Here is a 10115-nt window from a genome sequence, read left to right on the forward strand (position 1 = left end):
TGGTGCTTTATATTTTCACCACAATTTTTTTTGGAAAATAAAGAAATTGAATAAAATCTTATTTTGTTTCACAAAGTTGTCATTTTAACAAGTTATTTCTCACACACAATATGGGTATACTTAGAATTACACCACAAAACACATTCTTCTACTCCTTCCAAGCATGGGGATAACACAAGTTCTGTCTGGATGCATAGAGGGGCCCAAAATCCCAGGAGCACCTTCAGGCAAATAGTGCATCTGATTTCCTGACGATCTATCACATTTTTTTGAGGCACTAAAGTGCCAGGATAGGAGAAACACCCACAAAATCACCACATTTTGGAGAGTAAACACATCAAGGTATCTTTTAACCGGTTCCCGACCGGCTCACGCAGATATACTGTGGCAGAATGGCTCCCCTGGGCGAAATCCCATACGGGTACGTCCTTCTCCTTTTCGGCCACCAGAGGGCGCACGCGCATGCTGCACGGCGGGAGGAACCGATGCGCGTGCTCAGCAGGCACGATCACCGCTGGCCATGTGCGATCGCGTGAACGAGCGCCAGCACGGTGATTTGTGTGTGTAAACACACAAATCTCTGTGCTGTCAGGGAAGAGAAAAAATATAATTTGTTCCTACTAAGTAGGAAAAACGACATGTCTCCTCTCCTAGTCAACTCCAATCCCCACACAGTTAGAACTCACACTGAGGGAACACACAGTTAAACCCTTGATTGCCCCCTAGTGTTAACCCCTTCCCTGCCAGTGACATTTACACAGTAATCAGTGCATTTTTATAGCACTGATCGCTGTATAATTGTCAATGGTCCCAAAAAAGTGTTGAAAGTATCCAATCTGTCCATCGCAATGTTGCAGTACCGCTAAAAATCGCAGATCACCGCCATTACTAGTAAAAAAAAATAATAATAAAAATGCCATAAATCTTTCCCATAGTTTGTAGATGCTATAACTTTTGTGCAAACCAATCAATATATGCTTATTTTTTTTTACCAAAAATATGTAGAAAATTATATACTGGCCTAAACTGAGGGAATTTTTTTTGTTTAATTTGGGGATATTTATTATAGCAAAAAGTAAAAAATATATTAATTTTTTTTTTTTTTCAAAATTGTCCTTTTTTTTTTGTTTATAGCGCAAAAAATAAAAAAATGCACAGGTGATCAAATACCACCAAAAGAAAGCTCTATTTGTGGGGAAAAAAAGATGCAAATTTCGTTTTCGGCACAACGTCACACGACCGCCAAATTGTCAGTTAAAGAGATGCAGTGCCAAATTGTAAAAAGTGCTCCAGTCAGGAGAATTTACGTCTATCAATAGTTCTGTAAACTGCAATACAATCAGAGAAACTTAGAATTACAATATGTATTATTTATATTTAAATCATATATCAAACACATAACAGTGCAGTCAAAGTGTAAAATGAACTTTGGGAAATAATAGACTTACAGGCATTTGTGTATCTAGAGGCAAATTTGAAGATCTTCAGTTATCTGCATAACAACTAAAATGGCTTCTGTAACTGAGGTAAAAACTTTATGTTGTTCAATAAGAAACTTTATTAACAAAGTCAAGACTTCCTGTTTCTTCCTGTTTCCTGATTCTTTCCTGTGAGAAACTGAATTGCAATAGCAACAGGCAACCACCAGGTGTTCTCAAAATGACAATCCTATAATAGACAGCACACTGCCTAAACACCAGGGTGCTACAGTTGTTATTGACATGCCAGCCGCCTGGTCCTTAACCACTTGCTGCTCGCCATATAGCAGAATGATGGCGGCAAAGTGGTTTCAATATCCTGACTGGGCGTCATATGACGTCCTCAGGATATCAAGCCGTTGCGCGCCCCCGGGGGCGCGCATCGCGGCGATCGTTGTTGTGGTGTGTCAGTCTGACACACCGCAACTCCGATCTAGGTAAAGAGTCTCTGACGGAGATCCAATCACGGCTGATCACGATGTAAACAGGAAGAGCCGGTGATCGGCTTTTCCTCACTCGCGTCTGACAAACGTGAGTAGAGGAGAGCCAATCGGCTGCTTTCCTGACAAAGGGGGTCTGTGCTGATTGTTTATCAGCACAGCCCCCCCTCAGATCCCGCCCAGGACCACCAGGTATGCCCCCCCTAGACCCCCAGGGAAATACTAATCTTTGCCCAGGCAGCTGCCGATCAATGCCCAGGCAGCTGCCAATCGGTGCCCACTCACAATGCCTACCACTGCCAGTGCCACCATTGATGCCGTATCAGTGCCACGTATCAATGCCCATTAGTGCCACCTATCAGTGCCCACCAGTGCCCAGCAGTGCCGCCTATCAGTGTCCATCAGTGCCTAGCAGTGCCTAGCAGTGCCGCCTATCAGTGCCACCCATAAAAACCCACCTTTGCAGCCTTTCAGTGCCCATCAGTGTCGCCTATGAGTGCCCACCAGTGCCACCCATAAAAACCCATCTTTGCAGCCTTTCAGTGCCCATCAGTGCCCACCTGTGCCACCCATGAGTGCCCATCAGTGCCGCCTATCAATGCCCATCAGTGCTGCATATAAGTGCCACCCATCAGTGCCACCTACCAGTGCCCATCAGTGCAGCATATCAGTGCCGCATATCAGTGCCCATCGTCAGTGCCCGCTCATTGGTGCCTCCTCATCGGTGCCACCTTATCAGTGCCTGTCAGTGCCGCCTTATCAGTGCCCATCAGTGAAAGAGAAAACTTACTTGTTTACAAAATTTTATAACAGAAACAAAAGCAAAACGTTTATTTTTAGCAGGAGCAGTGATCAGTGTTGTGTCACTGGTAGCCCATCCCCCCACAGTTAAAATCACTCCCTAGGACACACTTAACGCCTTCAGCGCCCCCTAGTGGTTAACCCCTTCCCTGCCAGTGTCATTTTTTACACAGTAAAATCAGTGCATTTTTTGAGCTTTGATCATTGTATAAATGACAATGGTCCCAAAATGGCATCAAAAGTGTCCGATGTGTCCGCCATAATGTCGCAGTCACAAAAAAAATCGCTGATCGCCGCCATTACTAAAAAAAAGATTAATAAAAATGCCATAAAACTATCCCTATTTTGTAGACGCTATAACTTTTGCGCAAACCAATCAATAAACGCTTATTGCAATTTTTGTTACCAAAAATATGTAAAATAATACATATCAGCCTAAACTGAGGAAAAAATTTGTTTTTTATATATTTTTTCGGGATACTTATATAGCAAAAAGTAAATAAAAACCGCAGAGGTGATCAAATACCACCAAAAGAAAGCTCTATTTGTGGGAAAAAAAGGACGTCAATTTTGTTTGGGAGCAACGTCACGTGACTGCGTAATTGTCAGTTAAAGCGACACAGTGCCGAATCGCACAAAGCGGCGCGGTCATTTGGCAGCCAAATCCTCTGGGGCTGAAGTGGTTAAAATGTAAAAAAAAAAAAAATAATCAGACACATTACTTACCATTTTATGTCTCTGAATTTTTTGCGACAGGCAGTCGGGTCACGCCGATGGCGATAGGTCTCCTCAACCCTTCTGGAGATCTCCTCCCACTTCTCCCGCTTCCACTCCTGACTGCTCGGGTAGAGTAGACCAATGAACATGAACGATGTAGATTCGACAAAGAAACGAAAAACATACAAACGTGAATCTTTGGCTTATGGTGTCTGTCGAAATTTAGAAGATTCGACGGAGCAGCTAAACAAACTATACGATGCTGCAAGTGTACATTTCCGGTCAAATGCATCCGCCCATAGGCTATAGAAAAATTCTAATGTTGGTTGACTAGTAAAATAATTAATAAATATAATTATTAATTTATTACTAGTCATACTACATAAGGAATTCTACTAGAGCTAGCTTGTAGGCGGAAAATTCGACCGGAAATGTACGATTGCGGCGTCGTACAGTTTAGCTGCTCTGTCGAATCTTCTTTGAACATTCAACAGACACCATAAGCCTTCAATGACAGATTCGACCTCAATTAATTTCGATTTTCGGACGAATGCAAGTTTTTAACGAAAAACGAAATAAAGAAAAACAAATTTCGGGAGTACCTAAATAAATTTATTTTTTGGACGAAAACGAAATTCCGAAACGAAATATTTCAGTGTGCACATGTCTAATAAGGAACACTGTTGCTGACTGCATTGGTCTGGTGATACTGGGATTGGTGTAAGGAACACTGTTGCTGGCTGTACTGGTCTAGTAACACTGGGACTTGTGGTGATAAGGAACACTGTTGCTGGCTGTACTGGTCTGGTGACACTGGGATTGGTGTAAGGAACACCGTGGCTGACTTACATTGGTCTGGAGAAATTGGAACTGGTTTGACTAGTGATCAGGAACACTGTGACTGGCTTACACTAGACCGGCAACATTGGAACTGGTCTGTTGGTGATTAGGGATGAGCTCAATATTCGAGTCGAAGGTAAGTGTGACTCGAACATCGGGGTGTTCGCCGAACAGCACATTTTATGGGGCGTATGCTGCAAATTTGAGTGCCCCATAATGCACTGCGAGATTGCAGTGCATTGCTGTATGATGAATCACAGCACGCTTTGCTGAAAGAGCCATGATTGCCCAACGGCAGGGTGCCTTTGGCCAATCATGGCTCAGGGGGACTAAGTCCACGCACCACACTATATAAGGCTGCTTACATAGCGGCTGTGTATAGTGTGTGACTGTGGACAGAGCTAGATAGAGCTAGATTAGGCAGGCAGGTTAGTTAGTGGCAGTGTATTTAATGTATATTTATACTCTGCATTTAGTGTAGACTGGATATTCAGTGTAGAATCTATATTTAGTCACTACAGGCAATGTAGTATATATAACACAGTGTATTGAAGTGTTTAAGGGGAATGTGGCAAAATTAAAAAAAAATGGTGTGGGAGCCCCCCAAAATCCATACCAGATCCTTATCCGAGCCCCCCCCTCTAACATCACATGCTATCACATGACGTCAGAAGGGATGGGGTCACTCAGTTACGTCACAGGGTGGCCCTGCCCTTGGCTATTTAATAGCTGTCAAAGCGAAAATGGGATGCGTAGTTTTTCCGTTTTATTATTTTTTTTCTCTGGACCGTCGGACGTCGTGATTGACGATGGATTTACATAGTGGGACACTTGTTTTTTTAAATAAAGGAATTCTCAAAAACTGTCTGCTGTCAATTTTATTTTTTTGACACTTTTTTGGTGAATGAGTAGGGGTACAATGTAGTCCCATACCCATTCATATAGGGGGACCGTGATCTGGGGGCCCCCTTGTTAAAGGGGGCTTCCAGATTCCAATAAGCCCCCACCTGCAGACCCCCACAACCACCGGGCAAGGGTCGTTGGACCCCAAAGCACTCTCCCCATGTTGAGGGCATGTGGCCTGGTACAGTTCAGGGGGGCGCTCTCTCATCCCCCCCCTTTCCTGTAGGCCTGCCAGGTGGTGTGCTTGGATAAAGGTCTGGTATGGATTTTGGGGGGACCCCCCCACGCCATTTTTTTTTACATTTTGGCGCGGGGTTCCCCTTAAAATCCATACCAGACCTGAAGGGCCTGGTATGGATTTTGGGGGGGGGCCCACGCCATTCTTTTTTTCAATTTTGGCAAAGGGTTCCCCTTAAAATCCATACCTGACCTGAAGGGCCTGGTATGAACTGTGCGGGACCACACACCATTTTTTTTAATGATTTTTTCTATATATTGCCGGGATCCAACTATACATTACAGCTGCAAGTAGTTTTAGATTAGATTTTTTCCTTTAGAAATGCCATTTTGCTGTGGTACTGTTATAAACATGAGAAAGATGCGCTACTTTACAGGCAGACTAAGGAGTCCCCCCAGGCACAATATTTAAAGGAATATTTTCATTTTTAATGCTTTCACTTTAAGCATTATTAAAATCACTGCTGCTGAAAAAAACTGTTGTTTTTATATATTTTTTTGCATTGATGCATGTCCCCTGGGGCAGTAGCCGGGTCCCCAAACACTTTTTATGGCAATAACTTGCATATAAGCATTTAAAATTAGCACTTTTGATTTTTTATGTTCGTGTCACATAGACTTTAACGGTGTTGGTGTGTTCGCACAAATTTTTTGCCTGTTCACATTATCTGGTGCGAACCGGGGGGTGTTCGGCTCATCCCTATTGGTGATCAAGAACATTGTTACTCACTGACACTAGTCTGGTGACACTGGAACTGTTGTGGCAGTGATGAGGAACACTGTTGCTGGCTGCACTCATCTGCTGACTGTGTACCGGGGTTGCGACAGTCAGGAACACTGTTGCTGGTTGTGGTGATCTGTTGACACTGTACTGGGGTGGCAGCAATCAGGAACACTGTGACTAGTTGCACTGATCTGGTGACTTTGTACTGGGGTGGCTAGCAATCAGGGACTCTGTTGCTGGTTGCACTGGTATGGTGATACTGTACTGGCGTTGGTAGTGATTAGGGACATTGCTTGGCTGCTCTGGTGACACTGTACTGTGCTGATCACTGGGATGATGCTGTTTCCTCTCACAGCCAATTGGTGTAAGAGGAAACAGAGTTGTGGCTCCAACATCCTGTACCCCGCTCTGATCTGCCGTGTCTGATGTACACAGTGATCATGGAGCACACTGTTGTATGCTCTAGAGGGGGCACATGAGCACCGCAAATGGAAGGCCATTCTAAAGCAGCCCCCTACTTTTATGAGTCAGCTGTCTTGTTCTTGCTGTTTTTATATGTAGAACACTCTAGTTGTTAGGTTGCTACAGTGGTTAGGTTTTTGTAGTGTAGGTGAATTTCAGGTTTGGCTAGCCAAGCCTGTTTGCTTTGATCTGTGTTGGGAGTGACTCAGACAGAGCTGGGTGACTCACAGGCAACTTCAGACCTCCCACTCCTTTCCAGAACATGCTGGAATGTTCTGGAGAGGAAGGAGGAAAGGAGAGGAGAGAAGAGGTGGAGCTTCCTGGAGTATTCTGATGAGCTCTGACCAATCCCCAACCTGAATTGGCAGGGGGCAGACCCCCCCCTGCCAATCCATACTCAGAGTCAGCCCAGCTGGTGGGGAGTTGTTCGGGTGGAAGCTGGAGATGGAGTGCTAGGCTGTCGTGGCCTTGGAGGGAGCTCCCCAGTCTGCGGAGGGGGGTGACCTTGGGCCTGGACTCAAGTGGAGGGAGAGGAGCAAGGAGAAGACAGCAGGAGAGCTATGCCAGGCTAGTCTCTAGGGAGGATCAACGGGTCGAAGCCAGGAGGGCTAGTAAGTGACACACAATCAGAAGGACTATGGAGACACGCCTGAGAGGACTGGGAGAGTGAAGTCTGGGATGGGTGCAGGGCCAGTGGAGTGGACTGTGGTATCAGGGGCAGTGGGAGAGGCAGCTGCAGCCAGGAGGGCTAGCAGGGCCTGAAGAGGTGGTACTGGGATCAGTAGCCACGTGGGACAGCTAGCATTGGGACTACCTTTAATTTTGCAATACCAAAGGGGCCCGTGGTCCCTGCCTGTAAAGGGCATCTGCTTTGGGTCTGGCTGAGCCAGTGTCAGGCCTGCATTCAGTGCTAGCTGGTCCTGGGAGCGATACTCTGCAAGCAAGTTTTGTGCTAGAGGAAGAGAGGAGGTTCTATTTAGAATGTAAGCTCTACGAGCAGGGTCCTCCTGTACCTTTTGTATTGAACTGTACTGTAATTGTGTTGTCCCCCTTATACATTGTAAAGCGCTGCGTAAACTGTTGGCGCTATATAAATCTTGTATAATAATAATAATAATAATAATAATAATATATAGATTTCAGTCCCTACATTGTCTTTTTGATCAACTGGGCATCTCATAACTACCCTATCCCTATGCAAGTTTAATTCCCCCGGTAAAACACAAAAAATACAAAGTACTTGGACTGTTTCATGTCTCATGGATGCTTGAGGACTGTGTGTCTGGCTGGGCAGGGTGACAGATGGACCACAACAACCAGCATCCCCTACTGGGTACAGCTACATTTATAGCAGCAGTATGACATGCCATTAAAGTGGAACTTTACCCAAAACAACATCATAATAAATGAATTTTCTCTAACAAGAAACATACATTCCACATGAATAATTATGCTACCAAATTAAATGTGTGCTGTAAATTGCCTCCAGCATTGCTCCTATTTTTTCTGGTTGAAGGCGGCCATTTTGCTGAAGCCCAGAGCCCTTGAGCAGCCAATTGGCCTCTACAAATTCTGCACCATGCCTAAAAATAGAGAGAAAATGAGCATGTGCAGAGAAGGGTGATATGGTATATTACTGGATGTTAAACAGTATAGGCACCAGTGTTGCCAACCCCCCGAAGGGAAATTTACAAACAGCACCAAAACAGCCACAATTTTTACTGCCACTGCAAAAAAGTACCTAAAATAACCGTTTTCAGTGCTAAACAGTGCAAATATTAATATTTAAACTATAAACACATAGCTAGTGCTATTAGCAATGTGTTTAAGTTAAACAAAAGTCAAAAACCATATTTCCCTATTTTCATGAAGGTCAGATTACTATAACCCAGCCAGCACAGAGTTCCCCCTTACATCAGAGTGTGCAGGATTCCCCCTTACAGTGCAAGGGAACTCTTATGTAAAGGGGGAACGCTGCAGATCATGAACTAAGGGGGAACGCTGATGTAAGGGGGGCTATGGTGACCAGAGACCACCTAATATCAGAGTCCACTGCGTTCCCCTTTACATCAGAGTTCCCACTTACATTGGGGTCTGCAGCATTGCCCTTGCACTGAAAGGGGGAATCCTGCAGACTCTGATGTAAAGGGGAATGTCAGGAACTCTGATGTGGGGGGGACTCTGGTCACTAGAGACCATCTTCCCCATAGTGAATACACTAAGGTAATGGGGGGTTCCCTGATATAAGGCAGAACTTTTATATCAGTGCCCCCATACATTATTGTATTCACTCCCCCTTACATTAGTGACCCCCCTCAGACTGGTCTGGCGGCGCTGTCACTGAACTCCTCTCAGGTGCACCGTGCGGGGATCAGTCAGACGGCTCCAGCTTGGCAGCTCTGGTTTTGACCTATAGTCTCCTCTCCACAGTCCACACACATCTCACTCCTCCCGTGACCCCCATCCCAGCGGCGCTCCCACTGCTGAATTCTCTCCAGACCCCCTCAGAGACTGCAGACATGATAAAAGACAAGAGATGGTCAGAGACTGCAGACATGATACAAGAGACAAGATAATTAGAGGCTGCGGACATGATACAGGAGGTGGTTAGAGACAGGGCTGTCTTTTCGCATGGGCATGCTGGGCAGTTGCCCGGGGGCCCCACTTGCCTGGGGGCCCCACCAGCCCAGCGACCCCAGCCAAGCAGCACTCAGATGTCACAAAGTCCGCTGCCGCATTGTGCCAGTGCTGTGCGGTGCGGCTCCCTCACAGAGACAGAGTGCCGTGCGATCAGTCCCGATATCAGTCAGCGACTCAGCGGCAGGCGGTGTGCAGTGTGAGTCAGCTGTTACTGTGAAGAACGGAGCCGATGCTTTCTTTCTGTGTAGTTCCGGCTCTTCACAGGCGGAGTGATATGAAATGCACTCCGCCTGTGACAGATACAGGAAGCATCGGCTCTGCTCTCTACTGCAGCCGCATGCTTCCTGTCACACTTCCACGTCTCAGAGGAGCCAGGCAGCAGTACACACGCCAGCATTAATACCCACCAGCACCAGCAGTACCCACGTCAGCATTAATACCCACCAGGCAGCACCAGCAGCACCAGAGTGTGTACATATATATATATATATATATATATATATATATATATATATATATATATATATATATATATATTTAGTTTTTTTTAGTTGTATGATTTAGTGGTAAAAGTTATTAGTGCCTTGGCCCCCCCAAGTTTTGACTGTAATATCTTATGTGTCCCCCTTATATATCAATCTTAGAGTTGCCACTAGTTCGAGGAAGTGTAAGAAAGGTGAAGAAAAAGAAACTACTACGTGTTGGTGAAAATAACCTTTAGAGCAGAAATTAAAAGTAATGTTTTGAGTGGAGCACAGAAGAGGAAAAAGGCTGCAGAGGAGAAAGAGAAAATGTGCAAAATTCCAAAACTAACCTCTTGGCTTAATCCAGGTGTTGGAAAACCAATAAATATAGCCTTATTGATAATTTGCA

Source organism: Aquarana catesbeiana, linkage group LG08, assembly GCF_042186555.1.
Source record: "Aquarana catesbeiana isolate 2022-GZ linkage group LG08, ASM4218655v1, whole genome shotgun sequence".
NCBI classification, from domain to species: domain Eukaryota; kingdom Metazoa; phylum Chordata; class Amphibia; order Anura; family Ranidae; genus Aquarana; species Aquarana catesbeiana.